The following is a 20385-nucleotide window of genomic DNA, read 5'->3' as shown; positions in this document are numbered from 1 at the left end:
AGATGATTAAGGAAAAGGAGAAGGCATTAGTAGATTTAATTGAACAAAAAATCAGGAAAATAAATTCACTGAACAAAAAATCAGATAACCATAGAACATTTGAGAAGATGCTCATTCTCACCAATAACACAAAAAGTGCAAACTAAAACACCAAAATACAATTTCATACTCCTCAAATTATCTATAATACTTCATTGCAGTGAGTGGGTTTATGGGAAAAAGTAGCTTGCACATCAGTGGTGTGAGTATATATAAGCAATACTCTAAAGAGCATTTGACCAATTTCTAATGAAGTTGAAAATTTACAAACTAGATGACCACTCCTAGCTATAAACTCTAGAAACCTTTTCAGTATGTGCACAGACATAGGTCCTAGGGTGTAAATGGCAGCATTGAATATATAAGCAAAATATTAGAAAGGTAGGGGGAATAGGAAATTAAGTGGTGAAATATGTACACATGTGTTTACTATACAGCAGGGTGAAATAAATGAACTAAACTCATATAGATCAAATGGAGAGATCACCAAAGTAATGTTGAGTTTAAAAAGCAAATTGCAGTCTTATCAAGTAATTGACATGTGGCAGTTTTAACTGTAATTTGATTTTTAAATTTAACATTATTTTGGTGTTCTCTCCATTTGATCTATATAAAGGGGTGGGTTGAGGAAAGGAAATTAGGCAAGCGAGTAATAGGAAGAATATGTGGATCCTTTGGCATTTTCAAATGATTGGATACGTGTTTAAATACTTTATCCAAGTAAAAGTAATTAAATACAAGTTCCATTATCTTGGTATTTGGGGTAACAGCTGTTTTCCAACTTGAATTTTTAAGAAATGTTTTCTTATTCACAGCAATAAAATTACAATAAAAAATAAAAAAGGCAAATTGCATATATATCCTATATAATAAAGATAATATGCAAATTGACCATCACTCCAACACACAAGATGGCCACCCCCATGTGGACACAAGATGGCCACCACAAGATGAACACCTGGGGAGGGCAAGTTGGGAAGGACCAGCCCTGAAAGGGAGGGCAGTTGGGGGCCATCAGGCCTGCAGGAAAAGACAGTTGGGGGGGGACCCAGGCCTGTAGGAGAGGGCAGTTGGGAGGGACCCAGGCCTGCAGGGGAGGGCAGTTGGAGGGGGGTAGGCCTGCAAGAGAGGGCAGTTGGGGGGGGACCAGACCTGCAGGGGAGGGTAGTTGGAGCGGACCAGGCCAACAGGGGAAGGCAGCTGGGGGTGACCAAGCTGGAAAGGGAGAGCAGTATGGGTGACCAGGCCAGCAGGGGAGGGCATTTGGGGGTGTCGAGACCTGCAAGGGAGGAAAGTTAGGGGTGACCAGGCTGGCAGAGGAGCAATTAGGTGTCAAACAGGCTGGCAGGGGAGTGGTTAGGGGGTGATCAGGCTGGCAGGTAGAAGCAGTTAGGGACAATCAGGCAGGCAGGCAGGAGAGCAGTTGGGAGCCAGCAGTCCTGGATTGTGAGAGGGATGTCTGACTGCCCATTTAGTTGAACATACCTTGAGGCGTCCCAGATTGGAGAGGGTGCAGGACATCCACACTTGTGATTCAAAATTATTTTTATTTTGTAGCAGTGTTTTAGTTTGCACACCCTGCCCCCCCTGCACGAATTTCATGCACTGGGCCTCTATTCTATATATGAATAGAAAAAGGAATAGGAGTTTGAAAGAGTCAATATGAATAAATAATAGTATTTACTAGATACTTATTTAAAAATTCTAAAATCAATGTAACAAACTTCAACTTTTTAAAAAGCTGGGTGGTAGATACTTAAATATCTATTATATTATTTTTGTGGGTTTGTATATTAAAAACATTTTCCAAAAGTAAGTGCAGCATAACATCTAAGGATAATATAAAATGTTTAAATATTTTCTCAAAAATACAAGTCCTCATTTAGGGCCTATTTATTTTTAATATTAATATATTTAAGAAGCTTACTTTTATGATTAAGATTACTTGTTTACATGGCCAGGTTACCTCAATGTATTCTATTTTTCACTACTTAGGCTATTTATTAAAAATACACTTTACCAAGTCCCACTTCAGAGCTAATGAATTCCAATCATCAGGGAGCAGCCTGGAAGTCTGTATCCTTAACAAGGGCCTTGGCAGATTTTAAAATTTAACTGAGTCCAGGAAACTTTATTTGATTAAAAAGGGTTGAGAAGGCCAAGAATAACTAGTTTGAAGCAGGCAAACAGACCGTAGTAAAGGAGATGTATCAGACTGAACCCAGGAAGGGGAACTAAAAATTAGGAGGAGATAGAGTAAATAAACCCCAAACACATTGGTCTGGGGTCAGCTAGTGTTGGAATAGACCTATGAGTTGCTGTATGGGACTGGGGAAGTCCTTGGATTATGTCCGAGAACTGTAAATCATGTTCTGAGGATGGTGACCCGGAATCATTCAAAGAAGCTAAATTATGCCCAGAGAAACTCTCTTGAAGGAAAGGAAAAACTAATATATTTCTTAAGGAGTTTCAAAAAAATTTCTTTAAAACATGTACACAGAGAAGTCCTCCTCCTTTTGGGCTCACAATGGTTGTATTCTGGATGCCTTAGGCCCTAGGGAATTTACAGAAAGGTACAAACAATGTGATGCGTTTCCATGAAAATTTGGCATCTGAGTAGTGAAAAGATCATGAAGAGCATCCACTATCGGGCGGGAGTTGCATTCAAATTTGGCATAAAATAATATTAATAAAAACAAAAAATAAAGAACTGATCTTTGAGTGCTTGTAGTGTGCAAAGCACTATGATGGCTGTTCTATGTGTTGTTGTTTTTTAAATTCAAGGAACTCATTCTTTGTTTCTGCCACCAACAGAGCTCTCTGTGATAAAAATAGATGTCACACCACCCCCATCTCACACTGTCTTGGCGACACACATAGCTACCCAGTGCAATATAAGAGATCAAAGTCATGAGCAAATAATAAATAAAACACCACAAATCCAACACTGAAGCTGTGTCTAAAATATCTCTAATGTGCCATTATCACACAGCTGGGTGACATGCATCAGCCCACGGTAATAGTTCTTTCCAATCACTAACTGAGCCCGGCACAATAGTCAGTGGAGATATACTCATTAGAAAAAATTGTATGCGCACGGATCTGTTCATTGTAATATCTTCAGGTATATGAATTACATTTTCATCACAAGGTAAGAAATTGATTGTCTTCATTGCTAGCGTTTAATATATACTTCATTACATGTGTGTATGTCTTTGGTTTTAGTACTGCTATAAAGTGAAAATAATTTTGAATCACAAGTGTGGACGTGCTAAAGTACCTTTATGTAAATTAGTTTGGAAAAGTGAAGCTGTCGGCCATGGGCTCAGAGTTAATTTAAGAATGAGTTCTCTGAAAATTTGCATTTTTAAATTTCATCTGTTTAGCGATGATTTATTTTTTTTTTTGGCTTTTCCCCCCTCCATGTGTTGCTTTGTGCCTCTTTGTATCTAAGTGTTCATTCATATTCTCAATTTGTCATTGGTTTGCTGAATGTCTTGGTTAGTGGTTTGTTTGTTTTTTTTGGTTAAGTTTTAGCTGGGCATATTTTTCCATTGATTTTTAGAAAGAGTGAAAAGAGTGGGGGGGGGATGAGACAGAGAAAAACACTGATGTAAAACATCAATTGGCTACCTCCTCCATGTACCCTAACAGGGTCCAGGAATTGAACCTGCAACCCAGCTAGCTGCCCTTAACCAAGAATGGAACTCTAGACCTTCCTTTGCTTGGGCCAGCGCTCTAACCACTGAGGATACCAATCATGCCTTGGATAGTCTTCATACAAGACTAAACTTGCTTCAGTATAGTATGGTGTTTGGCCCAATTTCAGAAGCTCCTTCTCATTGACCATGTCATGGGTCTGGTTTTTAGTCACATTCCCAGATGATTCATGGTATTAAAGCCTTTCCAACTAGATAAGATACAATCATGTCAACAGGGTAATCCAAATGGCAGTCTTTTTATTAATCTTATTCACAATATCTGTATTCTAAAATCAAGCTTAATTCAGTATAACGTGTTGGACTTAAAGGGAATAAAGACTTGAGTGTAACTTTTCTTTATTAGAACCACTTTTTTTTTATAGAGCTATCTATATTACTAACTGAGTAAGAGAAAAGCAGCCCCTGACATTCAGGAGCTGGCCTGGCCCTATCAGTTTGACCTTGGTGTTGCTATGCTTTGATCTGGTGGTCATAACTAGGTCTTGGTGTTCTCTTGTTAGACATCAGCAGCTCTAGAGAGCATCAACATTAGACCTGGCCATTCTGTGACCATAATGGGCAGAGACAAAAAAACAAGCCTATTCTGTAATCATGCCTAAGCACAGACAAAATGTGAACATTGTTCTAAGGATAAAAATTATCAAACAGTCCCTTCTTCTGAGCAGTGATTGGCAAAGTCGCGAGTTGTGGTTTGCCTCTCTGTTGACTAATGAGTTTGCCGACCACTGGCTTAGACTCTGGATTCCAATAATTACAGGCTGTTGTTCACTGTGATTAAGTCCCTATCCCAGTGGTTGGCAAACTCATTAGTCAACAAAGCAGCAAACTGCAGCTCTTTAGCCGCATGTGGCTTGCAAGCCACAGTTTGCAGACCAATGGACTAATGTAATTGCTACTTCTCTACCAATCACAACTTTAGCTTCACTTTAGTTTGCCCTCACTGTAAGTAAGATTTATTAAAATATCTAGTTGTAAATATATTCCTACTTTTTGGCAGAACCCAATCAATAGGGAATCCCCACTACCGTGGCTTATTGCCAAAATTATCCAGCCAAAGCCCGAATCCTATAAGATCTCTCTAATCTTCCTGAGATGTCCCACTGTATTTCGTAGTGTGCATCCCACTTTGCTGCAACAAGCAACACCCTCAACTTGTTTAATAAGTGTCTTCCCGCGGTTTTTGACTGGAGGCTTTGATACAATTCTAAGTCTTCATTTAGCTTAGTGATCCTCTACTTTCCATGACTGATCTCTTTATAGCCCTCCTAATATTTTATCTACACATAATCCTAGCAGTACTTTGGCCCTAGATCATCTCTTAAATCTGCCATCTGCTTTGACTTGTCTCCTGGCTGACTTTCCCTATTTCTAGCTCCTACTGGCTTGTATACTAAAACTTCTAAGACTTGCCTATCAGCTGGACTCTGTGTGTGTGTGTGTGTGTGTGTGTGTGTGTGTGTGTGTGTGTATACTATCTAAATGTAATTTCTTTAAAAAGTTGGATCCAATAAAAATAATTTTTTTAAAATATATTTTATTGATTTTTTTACAGAGGGGAAGAGAGAGGGATAGAGAGTTAGAAACATCGATGAGAGAGAGTCACCGATCAGCTGCCTCTTGCACACCCCCTACTGGGGATGTGCCTGCAACCAAGGTACATGCCCTTGACCGGAATCGAACCTGGGACCTTTCAGTCCGCAGAGCCAAACCAGTCTTGGCAATAAAAATAATTTTTATGAGTAGTCAAGTTAGACTAGGTAATTCCTAAACTCATTCCCTACTCTCAAGTTGAACGTGCCCCTGAGCTTCACTTAATTGTACTCTCAAATTCACATATCCTTATGGTTAAACCATTGAAATGAAGAAGGCAAAATTACATTTATTCTTTCAAATGGTGAAAAGGAAGAAACCTTTTTTAATTTCACTTGGAATCCAGGTAGCTAGCTATGTAGAAAGAATATGATGTAAGTGCAAACTCTACACTCACAGTGATTGAGATTTAATATATTCTAGTTTACTGACTCATAATCATTTACAAATTTTCATTAACTTAATACTCTTACCTTCAAATTGACGTTCCAGTAAGTACTGAATTAAAAGAAAGGGAATATATGTCATGCATGGATGCATGATAAAGTTACTGCTCTCAGTAATACATAAACATAAAATTGGCTCTTCTTAGCCATGACTGCTAGAAAGAACTAGGTTAATTAATAACATATGTCTCTTTGGATTTACTTCCGTATGACTCAGTATTTGCTATGTATTCTTTTGGTGATTCCTTTCCCCAAAGTTAGGGTGGCAAATAAACATATGCATCCACCAGACAGGAAACTGGGACATTTTAAGAATTTGCTCCAAGTCCAAATTTATAATTAGGTCTCCTTTTTCTAAGTTACCTATTCTTTTCAATCCAGGTATAGATACTCTGCCATCCTTAAATTTTTAGTGTAGTATATGTATGTGTGTGGGGGGGAGGAGGGAGAAGGAGGTTCTTTCATATTATGTATTTCTATGGAAAATAGTGTTATGCCTCTGGAAAACTCAGTACAATTAAAATACAGAATCAAGTCCTGGGGAACAGTCTAGTCAGCTAATATCAATTTATAGGAAAAAGAATGAAGGAATTGCTCTGAGGCTGGAACAACTCAGTTGTCTTTCAAAATTCTTGAGAAAGGTCCTCTCAGTTGATTTAGGATTAAGTTGAGGCCTTATGTATTCCCACGGAATTTTTCTCACTTCATCTAGGATATAAATGATAGAAGTTGTCACAACAAAAATCCCAGCCTATGTTCTGTGCCCTTTTCTCTAGGATCCCCTAAAGGCCACCCAACCCAGATTGATTAAAATTAAATTGGGTAGTAAAAATTAAAACAAAAACAAAAGACTTAGGGAATTTCAGTAAGTTTATCCTTGTTTTCAATAACAGATCATATTGTTTAGATATTTTAAAAGTAAAAATACAAAATTACACTCCTGGGAAATCAAGTAGCATAGCTGAATTAAATATTGTACATTCTTTAGTTTTCCTGTTTTCCTCTAAAACGAATTGTTAAATTTTTTATAATGACATCTTTTTAAAAGTGTGCACAGATAGTAGAAATAGTAAAAAAAAAATGCAAAAGGAACAGAAAAAAATGACAAAACACCAATTTAGGAGTTAAATATGAATGTCAAGATAATAAGATAATTCTATAAGCAACTCTATATACTTGAATTTGAAAACTTAGATAAAATGGACCCAGTCTTAAAAAAATGCAAACTATCACAACTCACTCAATATAAAATAGATAATTTGGATAAATCCATATCTAATAGGGAAATTGATTTCATAATTAAAAAATTTTCCATGACAAAATCTCCAGTTCCAGGTGGTTCCCATGGAGAATTATATAACATTTTTTAAATGAATGATTAACACCAATTTTATGAAATCTCTTCCCAAAACACAGAATAAGATGGAATGCATTTCAAGTCATTTTATAAAGCTAGTATTACCTTGATACCAAAACATGATGAATAGGGTACAAAAATGTCAAACTGTGAACTGAATATTTTCATGAATATAGATACAAAAGTTCTTACTAAAATGTTAGCAAGTAGAACTCAGCAATATATTAAAAATAAGTATACATCATATTGTACAAGTTTGCTTTAATATTTAAATTCAATTAATGTAATCTATATTAGCAGGCTAAAAAAATAGAGAAATCACATAATATATTAATCAATTCAGAAAAATATATAAGACAAAATTTAACTTCCATTCATGGTAAAATTTAGTAAAATAGGAATAGAGAAGAACATACTCAATCTGATAAGAGGATATATAGTTAAATTTATATACTATCTAATAAAGAGGAAATATGCTAATTGACTGTCCCACCCTCAAAGATGGCAGTGCCCACAGGCAAAAGATGGCAGCACCCAATCCCTTAGCCCCACTGGGGCAGCAGGTGTGCAGCAAGGCCCAGCCCCCAGGCAGGCCTGGTCATTCTGCACACTTGCCTCCAGGGTCCCCCAGTCCCCTCAGCACCCTAGCAGCTCAGGACTGGCCTGAGACACAGGCAAGCCTCAGATAGCTGGTGGCTGCCCAGCCACCCAGGGCCACCTGAGGTGCAGGTAACCAGAGCCAGCCGATGCTTGCATTGCCAACAGTGGCAGCAGCAGAAGTGTAATGGGGTGTCACCTTCCCCTGATCACTGGGTCACCTCCTACCCCTGAGTGCTCCCAGACTGTGAGAGGGGGCAGGCCTGGCTGAGGGACCCCCTTTTCAGTGCATGAATTTTCATGCACCGAGCCTCTAGTTTAATGATAAAAGACTGAATGTTTTCTCTCTATAATCAGAAACAAAATAATAATGTTCACTCTCACCACTTTTAATTTTAAAAAATAGAGATTCTAGTTAGAGTAATTCAGCAATTAAAAGGAAATAAAGAGGATTCAGATCAGAAATGAAGAAATAACTATTCATATTTGCAGATAACAAATTATATCTGTAGAAAATCTTAAAGAATCTACCAATAATGTCTAAAACTAAAAAAAAAGTTCAATAATATTGTAGGGTTCATAATAAGTAAACAAAAATTAATTGCATTTCTATATACTAACAATGATTACATGCACATTGAAATTGAAAATACAATACCATTTACAAAAATTGTGCTATTTAGGTGTAAATCTGATAAAATATGTACATGACTTATGTGATAGAAATTACACAATGCTGATGAAAGAAACCAAAGAGGATTAAAGAAATGGAGAGGCCATTCCAAGTTCACAAATTATAAGACTCAATTTAGTAAAGATGTCAATTTTGTTTAATTTCTGTCAAAATCATGGAAAGATACTTTTTGTAGATATAGACAACATTATTATAAAACTTACCATAGGAGAAAAGTCAAAGTAACTGGAATGGCTAAAACAATTACGAAAAAAGAAGGATGGAATGGGGGAATCAGTTACTCAATTTCAAGGCTTATTACAGAGTTTTAATAGTCAAGTCTACATGATGGTGATAGAAATTTAAACAAGTGGATTAAAGAACATCAGAGAACCCAGAAATAGATGCACAAATATATACTCCAGGGATTTTGACAATGGTGCAAAAAGCAACTCAGTGAAAGACATAGCTTTTCAACAAATGATATTGGAGCAATCGGGCATACATAGGACAAAAAATGAACCTGGATCTAAATCTTTCTCCTGCTACAAAAATTAACTTGAAGTGAATTGTGAAACTAAATTTTAAAACCTTTAGAAAAAAGAACAAAATCTGTAGAGTTGATGTAGGCAAAACAAACCATGATCCCTAAAAAGAAATCACTAATAAATTTGGTTTCATAAAAAAAAAATTGCTTTATGAAAGACCATATTAAGAGAATGAAAAGACAAGCTATCAATGTGAATAAAATATTTACATATCACATATTTGACAATTAGTATCTGGAAAATATATATATATATATATATATATATATATATATATATATATATACACACACACATACATACACACACACACACACACACACACACACACATATATATAAAACCTCTTAAAATTCAACAGTAAAACCAAACAATTCAAATAGAACATAGGCCAAAAGAAAAAAATAAAGAGCTGGCAAAAACAACGTGGAAGTTCTTTGAACTCATTACGCTTAAGGAAATGAAATTTAAAATCACAATAATATCTATCAGGATGGCTAAAGTATAAAACAGAGACAGCATAAAACAGTATTGAGGATATAGAAAAACTAGATCACTCATATGTTGCTGATGATAATGTAAAATGATACAGCCACTCTGGAAAACTCTTTGCCAGTTTCTTTAAAAAATTAAACCTACAAATATCATATAACTCAGGAATTACACACCTGGGTATTTATTTCAGAGAAATTAAGACAAGTTTATATAAAAAATCCTATATACTTTTTCTGATTTCAGAGAGAAAGGGAGAGGAAGAGATAGGAACATCAATGATGATAGAGACTCATTGATCAGCTGCCTTCTGCACACCCCCTACTGGGGACAGAGCCCATAACCCAGGCATGTGCCCTTGAACAGAATCAAACTCTGGACTCTTCATTCCACAGGCTGATCCTCTGTTCACTGAGCCAAACTGGCTAGGGCTATAACAGCTTTATTTATTATAGTTAAAACTTGGGTACAACCTAGAAGGCCTTCAGTGTTTAAACAAATTGTGGCATATCAATATCATGGCAAACTACTCAGCATGGCTATAAAAGGATAACATGAAGGGTCCTTATGGTGATAAAATAGAAGAGGAGGGAACACTGTTCCCTTTTGACTCTATTAATGTCAGCATTCTGATTATAATCTTGGACTATAATTTGGTAAAATGTCACTTGGAGAAAATGGATGAAGGGATGATGAGCACTCTCTTATTTCTTACTCTGCATGGTAAATCTACAATTTTCCCAAAATAAAATGTTTAGTTAAAAAATACACTAAAAAATAAACTTAGGTAATTTTGTTAAGCTTCTTCTTGTTTTCAGCAGGAGAAACTAGAGAGTATCTACTGTTTACATATTTCAAAAGTAAGAATCTAGACTAATAAAGTTGGACATCCCCCAAGGAGCCCCAGATTGGAGAGGGTGCAGGCCAGGCTGAGGGACACTCCTCCCCCCTATGCATGAATTTCATGCACCAGGCCTCTCATGTTAAATAAGACTCCTAGAAAAGCAAACAGAACATCAACAGAAACAGAAACTCTACATTATGTAGCTTCTTTGCTTTTCTCTGAAATTGATTGCTAACCTGCCTACAACAGCATACTTTCCAGGTGTGCACAGGGAGGAGGAACAAGTCCCAATTGTTTCCAAATGCCTTTAGTTTACATACTTTCAATAATTCAAAAAGTCATTTTACTTCCAAATAGGAACTCTGCTGTTAGAAAGAATAAAATGTCTGTCTATTCTGTTTTTTATCACAAAATAAATGCATGCTTTTTGTAGTAAGTTTAGGAAATAGTAAAGTATAAAGAAGAATATATATATATATATATATATATATATATATATATATAATTTAAAGCTACCTATAATTTACTACTATAATCTACTACCCATAATCTGGCATTTGGATTATTTCCTTATCTTTTTTCCATGTATTTTTTTTTTTACAGAGTAAAAATCATGCTGTGCATAAAATTTGTAGATTTATCTTTTACTCATACCTATAACAAATGTTTTAATATTTGCACAATATTATGTTATGCCTTTCTTACAATTTTTTTAACCACTTTTCTGATTTAAGACATTTGGATATTTAAGTCTTTTTTACTCTTAGAAAAGGAAACAGAACATCAATACCTGTATTATAAATAATACAGTTGGATAAATTTTCCTGTATAAATAACTCTTCATGATTATTTATTCCAGATTTCAGCAGTGAAATTAATGGGTCGGCTGACTGGTGCAAGGCTTTGCCTGCTGAAGCCAGTCTCTAAAAACCAGAAGAGGAGCCTGTATCCTGAAATGCACATATACCACTGCAGGGCCATGAGGTTCATGAATAATCAAAGAACATTGATTTTTATAAGTTAACACCACACAAAAAAAGGTAATTATGTGATGGGATGGAGGTGTTAACTAACTTTACTAGGGTATTCATTCTGTAATATATGTATCAAATCATCCCATCCTGTACCTAAACACACAAAATATTATATATTGACTAGGGGCCTGGTGCACGGAATTCATGCATTGTGGGTGGGGAGTCCCCTCAGCCTGGTCTGCACCCTCTTGCAGTCTTGGACATCCCTCTCACAGTCCGGGACCCCTCACTCCTTATCTTCCTCCTTCTTGCTGCTCCTTATGGCTCAGCTCAGAGATCCTTCCACTACTGTGGAAGCAGGAGATGCTCCAGCCACTGACACTGTGCTCCCCAGCGAGGAGCCCGGCCTCTCACTGATTGGTGCTCCCCCTGTGGAGCTGACCACCAGGGAGCAGCTCCTGTATTAAGCATCTGCCACTAAGTGGTCAGTGCTCATTATAGGGACTGGTCATCCACTGTTTGGTTGATTTGCATGTTAGGGTTTATTATATAGGATGATATCTTTAAAAAGATAGGGGAGATCAAGAGAAAGATTTTTCTGGTTGTGACTGATTTTAAAGATTCAATGTATTAAATAGGTAGTGAGTATAATACTACTGACCTCCCTCACTTTTAGTGTACTAGTACTCTGCCTGATACAAATCTTGGTTAAAGATACCAAAGAATGTAGATGGTAAATATAGATTGTTCTCAATTAAACTCTTTATTTATTTATTTATTTATTTATTTACTTACTTACTTACTTATTTACTTATTTATGTAATTTTAACTCTTTATATTTTAAAAATATTTTTGTTGATTTTAAAGAGGAAGGTAGAAGGAGAGAGAGATAGAAACATCATTGATGAGAGCGAAATACCGATTGGCTGCCTCCTGCACGACCCCCACTGGTGATTGAGCCCACAACCCTGCGCATGTGCCCTGACCAGGAATTGAACCATCACCTCCTGGTTCATAGATCTACACTCACCACTGAGCCATGCCAGCTGGTGTCTCTCTCTCTCTCTCTCTCTCTCTCTCTCTCTCTCTCTCTCTATCTATCTCTATCTCTCTCTCTCTCTCATCTTCACCCAAGTATATTTTTCCTTATTTATTTATTTATTTATGAGAGTGGGAGGGAGGGAGGCAGAGCAAGGGGAAAGAGAGAAACATTGGTGTGAATCAAAGCTGCAACCACAGTATGTGCCTTTGGCTGAGAATTGAACTCTCAAACCTTCAATTTGTGGGCCTATGCTCTCATCTCTGAGCCAAACCAGCCAGGGCTAAGTAATCTCTTTTCATATTCAGGAAGACCCTTGCTATTGTATATTCTCATTTGAACATAGCAAGACATTAGTGTATTGTGCAAACTCAACAATAGTGGTTTATTCAGTGCAGTATGGGTCAAACTGATGGCAGAAGATTTCTAATTTACTTCATGTAATATTCGATGGGCAATTAGCTGAGTACAGAAAAAAAAATGTCTTGTTCAACTAACACATCTTATATCCTTAGCTTATAAGGAAAATTGCTGGAATATCCAAAAGTTTCTCAAGACTGAATGCGTCTTGCAGAGTTTCCATCTAACGTTTGGCAAATATCATGAGAGAAGTCCAATTTGGAGAGAAGTTCCTAATTTAGTCCTTAGGTCTCAATAGTGCTCACTGTTCTAATCTTCTGATACACAAAACCCAACTGAAAGTAGAATTCTGAACATTTGGAAATGCTCCTGATAGGAGACAATCTCCTCACTTGAGAGTGGAACTGAATCTGTATTTACAACATGAGATGTGTTACTTTTATAATAGGTTGTAAAAAAAAGGCAAAACAACACTTGGTTTATATCATAAAATATCTGAAAAGCTGCTCTCCTTCATAAAATGTTTTCCGATATTAAACGAAAACAAAATCAGATATTCATTAGAGATAAAGCAGGCTACATAAATGGATTCAGTATTGACAGTGGAAGGCTTTATTTAAATCTCATAATGTACTGTGACTATCTCAAACACAAATAGTATGTACAACAATATAAAATATTACCTTTCCTGCCCTGAGGACCCCAACGTAATAAAATATTTATCTTCTTCACTGTCTTTTCAACTTCCAGTTTACCACTCTAACCAACATCGTCTGGGAAGAAAATTAATTTAACTTAAAATGTCAGACAAACTGATAAATGCTAAGTCAATTGTGTCTTTTAGATTATCCATGTTGTTTGTATCCACTGTACATCATGCCTCTGAATTCCGGCACACATGACTTCTCTGCCTTGTGTGCTCTGGCTCTATCCTGCAGCTAGAGATTGATACGTTTATTGGAGTTAAGCCCTGGCTTTGGAAAAGAGGTCAGTGCCCCCCGAGTAAATAGTCAGGTATCGCATGTTTTAAACATTCTTGTGGTACAGCAGATGAAAATCGCTTCTTTAGACTGAGCTCCAGGACATGTGACTTTTGTTTTGTTTCTTCTGTGCCGCAAGATCCTTATTTTGGTCACTTAGGGAATGAAGTTTTAACTATTTCCAGTAATAACATGTTTTTGCTCTGAGTCTCAGTTCCCAAATCTGTGTCCCCAACTCATTAAAAAAAAAAAAAAAAAATATATATATATATATATATATATATATATATATATATATATATATATATGTATATGTGTGTGTGTGTGTGTGTGTGTGTGTGTGTGTGCCCATCCCACTCTCTCATTCCCCCACTCTCTGCTTAGGAAAGGCCTGAGCATGTGCCTGGGTCACACTTGCTCCTGCCTCAGTCTCACCGCAGGTCAACAGGGTCTCACAGTGGTAAACTGATGGAGGAACCTGGCAGGGGGATCTCAGGCAGGTGAACTGTTGGTTTTTGACGATGAAATCTGAGGTGGACAGCCAGGGAGACATATTCTCTTTTTACTATTTCATGGAGGATCTAATTAAAAGTAGGACTTTAAGGCCTTTTAGAAACTGTACCCCCTGGCCCTCGAGGAATCTGGACATAGGGAGCGATTTTTGGGTGGAGAAGGATTTGGAAGTTCCTCTCGCTCCTCCTTAGGAGTATGCTTTCAGTCCTAGTCAGCTGATGGTTCTCTCACATGCACCCTGGACTGCCCCCCTTGCCTCCCACAGGTCAGTATCCCCCAGTGTCAAGCAAACATGTAGATATTGCCTGTGTCCATGTGTTATGCATATAAGTTCTTTGGTTAATCTCTTCTCCCCATCCTCCCCTCCTCCTTTACCCTCTGAGAATATGTCAGTCTGTTCGATGCTTCTATGTCTCTGGATCTATTTTGTTCATCAGTTTACTTTGTTCTTTAGATTCCACATGAGTGAGATCATGTGGCAACTGTCTTTCTCTAACTGGCTTATTTCACTTAACATGATACTCTCCAGACCATAGTGTGGTGAAGGCCTGGGGAGGAGAGAGGGGGGTGGGCTAGAAGGGGTTCATTGGGGGGAAAAGGGTACATCTGTATAACTTTCAACAATAAAGATACATTTTTTAAAAGTCATTTAGGACCTAGAATAGTTTGTCATCACTCAGAATTTCTAAGTGCCAGAGCTACAAAAAGTATGTGAGCGCCTGGTTATAAATGCTACCAAAAGACAAAAAAATATGTAGATATTACTCAGCTTCTTCAGCACTGTTTGAAGAAAGGTTTCCTTTTCTTATTACAAAACACTTCACACAGATAAGAGAGGTATAATAAATCATAGTGAAATGACCACCTGTCTACACACCACATAGCTTTCAATAATAAATATTTCATTCTCTGTCAATAGATTCATAACAAATTCACACATGCACAATTAAAATAAACATGATGAAGTAACTGTGCCAAAGCAGAGAAATAGAAAGCGAAATATAATAAAATGTGTTTCAATCTGTTTGATCACATGTGTATTAGAGACCGCATGAACCAGCTGAATTTCTTCTTACATGTTTGCTATAAAGTTGTTTGTTATAGGATACATAAAATTGAAACTATTACCTGTGGAAACAGAATTAAGGATGGACCATATTTCTATTTTTGGTTGATTCTAATATATGAAGTCTTTGTAGATCTGATTCTTTGTTTCCACAGATTCATGTTTATTTTTTCTTTACCCTGGATTGCATAGATCTAAGATGGACCACAGCCTTGTCACAGTAAAAGTTGGAAAAATGAAACATTGCACTGTTCTCTGCTATTTCTCAGCATCTGGGTTAGGACTTTTGGTGTTTTTTTCTTTTCTTTTCTTTCTTTCTAGATTTTGTTTTAGATATTGGGTCATTCTTTGTTAAAATTTCTAAATGCCAATATAATTTCAAAATTATATACTATTATATATGTTTTTCTTTATCTCCTTTATTGTGAGATGGTACAGAGTGGTGGTTAAGACTATAGATTATATTATTATACTGTTGGAATTCAAATCTGGACTTAAGCAGTTATTAGCTTTGTGAAGTAAAATTTACCTATGTGAACATCAGTTTCTCACATTATGTTTGTATAAATTTGGTTCAGTGTTATATTGGGCTATGGGTAGTACTGAATGATCAAATGCATGTAATGCATAGTGATAGCATGTAAAGAATGCATGATGCCTAGTACATAGGAACACCTAAAAAAAATGTTGATTATCATTACCTATCTTATTCCTCCTCTAAGCCACAGCACTGAGACTTGGACATAATTGCTATTAATAAGATCGATTGACAAATGATGAATATCTTTTGGATTACTGGAATATGTAACCCACTCCAGAAAGTAAAGATGAAGTATTGGAGGGGGAAGGTTTCACTATACAAGGTACACAGGAGCACCACCTGTAGGCATCTCAGATATACACTTAGGTTCGATGGCTACCAGGGTGGCGATGCTCTTCTCCTGCAGTCCCAGGAGATCTGAGCATCAGGGCAGTGGGAATGCAGCCGGGAGAAAGAGAGAATCATAGGCCCTCTAGAAAGTACATGTGTTGTTATGATAATTTATACTGTGTTTTACTCTTCAATTTCTTCTCAAAAAGGACAAACATCTTAACCATCTTTTCCTCCCTTTATTTCTAAAGAGTTATATTTACTCAAAGCATTTCTATTGATAGATCTAGATAGAATTATCTTAGAAATGTGAGCACAGAGGTAAACCCTAGTCCTAGGTTATTTTGTTTACAAGAGAGACCAAGTATATGTAATTTAATGTGATGAGAAATGTCCATTTTTTTTCCTTAGCCTAAATTTAAACATTTTAGATAATGTTGGAAATGTAGTTTAAAAATTTTTGTTTCTAAGAGTATCTTTCTCCTGCTAGCCCCTTTCATTTGATTCTCTAGGAGCTGCTTTGCTTATCACTATTCATTTCCTCTTGTGTTTGAAACTATAGGTCCTCACTAAAGCAAAAAGGATTTCACAGCACCCACTTTCTCTCAGCGTGGTAATTCTCTTGGGGACTGTCATATACTAGCACTGTTAAAATACTCATTAACACATTGAACCAGACCCCGAAGTATAAAATTATTCTGAATCTACTAATTAGCACATTAAATTACTTTTACTTTGTTTTATTACTATTAGTGGCTCATCTTATTATACCTGAATAATTTTTAAATCCTTTTTTTTTTTAAAAATCTGTGCAGTTCCTTAAGAATCTACTTACATCTTTTGACTTTGCACCTCATTTGTTCTTTTTCTCGTTCCTTGAGGTATAAAGGTAGGCCATTTATTTGAGATTTTTCTTGTTTCTTGAGGTTTAAATATTTAATGTTTAAGTTTACTGTTCTGGTTTGTATTTAACTTATGTATGTTGCACACATAGAAAATAAAAATTTTCTAATGTTTTGTTTCTGGAAACAGCATTAAAGAAGTCTAATTTTGGAATAATAAGTGGTCCAACTAGTGTATGCCAGGGTCAGCCCCTCACTCCCCTCTCTCATTACTTGGGCTGGCTGGATTGTGCTAATATATTTTTATTCTTCTAGTTAAAAGGAAAGGTCTTTTCAGTTCAACCAAGAGAACGACTTTGGTATTTATGCCTGAATCTGAGTTTATATTTCAAGGGATCCAGAACCTAGTGATGAAGGGAAGACATCCTGAAATTCACTTTTCTTTTAAAAGTTATTCTTAGATTTTAAGGAAGACAGAAATAACCTTTAAATGAATACTATCTTTTAAATGATTCTTAAAACTACATTTATTAACAATCACAGGAGAACTTACCATTCCTTGAAATATATCCATTTTACTAAATGATGACTAAGTGTACTGTTCTTTATTTAGATTACTATTTGTATTTTGAATTAATCTTGAAATTGAGAAATAGTTACATGAGAAAACAGAATGGCAATAGGAAACAGAAAATTATTTGGGTGATTTCATAATGTGTATCAATCACAGTGTATTTCAGTGCCCTCTCAGGTGTTGCCTGCAATTTTCATTCCATACCTAAGTAGAAATTTTATCAAGATTGATCCTGCTTATCCAGTGTCAGTTCATGGCTATCACTGATCTCTCCTATAGCCTATCTCAGGCTTACCTACATAAACAGGATGTCATTACAATTACTTTCCCCAGGTACCCGAATGTGAAAAAGTAGTGTATTTAAACAATGACTATAATCAGCAGTTAAGAATACATTTTATTTCACAATAGTGTTTATCCATTATGTGCACTTACCGATGGCAACTGAAACATAAAGTCAATATATACATTGAAATATATTCAATGTCAGCAATAATGTACACTTTTACCATTTAAAACTTTATAGATATTTCTATTTTGTTTAAAAATGCTAGCTGTCACACACTAAATTAGTTTAATGATCCATAGTTTAAAAGATGCTATTCTAAAAGATTTCTACCTAGAAGGAAAATATGTTTAAGAATTAACTTTTTAAATCTTCTCCTGAGACATGTTTTTTATTGATTTTCTTTTTTTCTAGAGAGGATGAGATGAAAGAAAAAGAGAGAGACATTTAAGTGAGAGAAACATACACCAATTGCCTCCTTTACATGTCTTGACCAGGGATCAACCCCACAACTTCTTGGTGTATGGGATATATCCAGAAATTGAACCCACAACTTCTTGGTGTATGGGATAATGCTCCAACCAACTGAACCACTAGCCAGGGCAGTATTAATTTTTTTTAAAAATACTTTTTTATTTTGCACTTGTAGTTGACATCCTATATAATAAAAGCCCAGGGACCATAACGACATAATGAGCAGAACGACCAGAGACCAGAACCACCCTGGCTCCTCACCGGGCTGGCCCTTCCCCTAGCAAGCAATTAGGGGTGATCAGGTAGGCAGGCAAGTGGTTAGGGGTGATGAGGTAGGCAGGCCAGCAGTTAGGGGCAATCAGATAGGTGGACAGCCCCTCACCAGGCTGCCTACCCCCCACAAGCGTTTAGGGGTGATCAGGCAGACAGATGAATGGTTAGGGGTGATCAGGCAACAGACAAGTGGTTAAGGGTGATGAAGTAGGCAGACTAGTGGTTAAGGGTGATCAGGTAGGCAGGCGAGCAGTTAGGGGCAATCAAGTAGGCAGGCCAGCAGTTAGGGGTGATCAGGTAGGCAAGCAAGTAGTTAGGGGCAATGAGGCAGGCAGGCAGAGCCCCATGATCAATCATCTCAAAAAGGGAGATCCAGGCCACAGCCTGCGGGAAGGACAATTGGAGGCTGTGACAGGAGGCCCTGGCAGCAGTGAGCACTGCAGGAGCAGGGCTGGTGCCATTGTGGCTTTTGAGCAGGCTTGGTGCCTTCAGCCTGGCCCAGGCCCTAGAGTCACAGCCCCCCGCCCCCCCAATCCCCCTCCACCGCCCAGTCCCCACGATTTCTGCAGGATTGGACTGCCACTCCTCCTGCTATGATGTGCCTGGGCAGATCCCAAACCCATCCATGACTATGGGCTCTCTGCCAGGGCTTGGCCCCCTGACTGGACTACCCAGCTCTGCCTTGACTGCAAAGGAGATAAAATATGCTGACATCACAACATTGGAGCTATGATTGCTCCTTTGCACTTCCTGGAGGTGATACTGGGCAAGAGGCCTCAACCTGTGAAAAGTGAGCTAGATGAGGAAGAGGAGTGGAGGAAAAGGTTCTGGGGAAAAAAACAAAGTGGTGGCAGCCCCATGCTAGAACAGAAAGGAGAGGAAGGAGTTTCTACAGCGGGAATCTGAGTAGATGGAGCTCATGAATCTGGAGCTGAAAACCCAGATGGAGGAGCTGAAGCAGGATGGGCAGCAGCTCATCCTCATACTCAACCTGCATCATCAGGACCAACAGTGGTAAGACCCTTTGACTCCAGAAGGCAACCCACTGCTGAAGCAGATGGAGAAGAAGTGACCATGGGCTGGGAGGAGGAAGAGAAAGAGGAGGAGGGTCCCAGAGAGCTTTTCCTTGCTGCATGAAAAACTCTTTAATGAGGCTCAGCACAGCAAGCATCCACCTGGCTATTTTGTGAAACTCAGATCAGCCACACCAGGGGAAGAAACCCAGAACCAAGCACTGAGACCAAAGTAGTCCCGAGGGGAGCCTGTTTTGCTTGGGGCCAGGCTTGCAGGGAGCAGGACAGAGCTCTGGGCCAGAGATATGCCCAACCAGGCAGCTGTGGGCACTTTTCTGACCTCTCCACCAGGGAATCCACCCAAAGGACCTCTGAGCAGCCAAGAAAAGCTATGAGTTGCAACCAAAATTAGGCTGAGTATAGAACTCAAAGTGAAACTGCAGTCTGCCTGCCCCCAATCCTTACCCTGACCCTGACCTTGATCCTCATGCAAGGCTGGAGAAGGGCACAGTGCCAATCCCTGCTGTACTCACCCACCTTGGCCCAGCTCAGGATGTAAGGCACAGGGTTCTCTCTCATTGTTGCTCCTTCTTGTTTTAACTTTTTCAACAAAAGAGGAAAAGATGGTTTAAATGCTTTAGAGATGAAAAACTTAAAGCCAACGTTATACTAGGCAGGTTCACTCAGCCTCATGGTTCCTGTACCATTTTAGGTGAAAAACAATGGAAAAGATCGAAGCCCTTACCCTTTACTAGATGTGAGAAGGAAAAGAAGTGATGCCACATGGACTCTAACCATTCAAATCCCATATA

At 37.7% G+C, this 20385-nt stretch overlaps 1 pseudogene across 1 annotated transcript; it reads left to right on the top strand.

Moving 5' to 3' along the window:
* The first annotated feature begins 10018 nt into the window (after window positions 1–10018).
* LOC311617347 (jun dimerization protein 2-like) lies at window positions 10019–19632 on the top strand (annotated as a pseudogene). Its single transcript has 2 exons — window positions 10019–10120; window positions 19130–19632. The product of its transcript is annotated as a jun dimerization protein 2-like (transcript).
* Window positions 19633–20385: the final 753 nt, after the last annotated feature.

Source organism: Pipistrellus hanaki, assembly GCF_964339955.1.
Source record: "Pipistrellus hanaki genome assembly, chromosome: 2".
Taxonomy (NCBI): Eukaryota; Metazoa; Chordata; class Mammalia; order Chiroptera; family Vespertilionidae; genus Pipistrellus; species Pipistrellus hanaki.
Note: the sequence above shows the minus strand (reverse complement) of the source record. Positions and strands in the feature narration are given on the sequence as shown.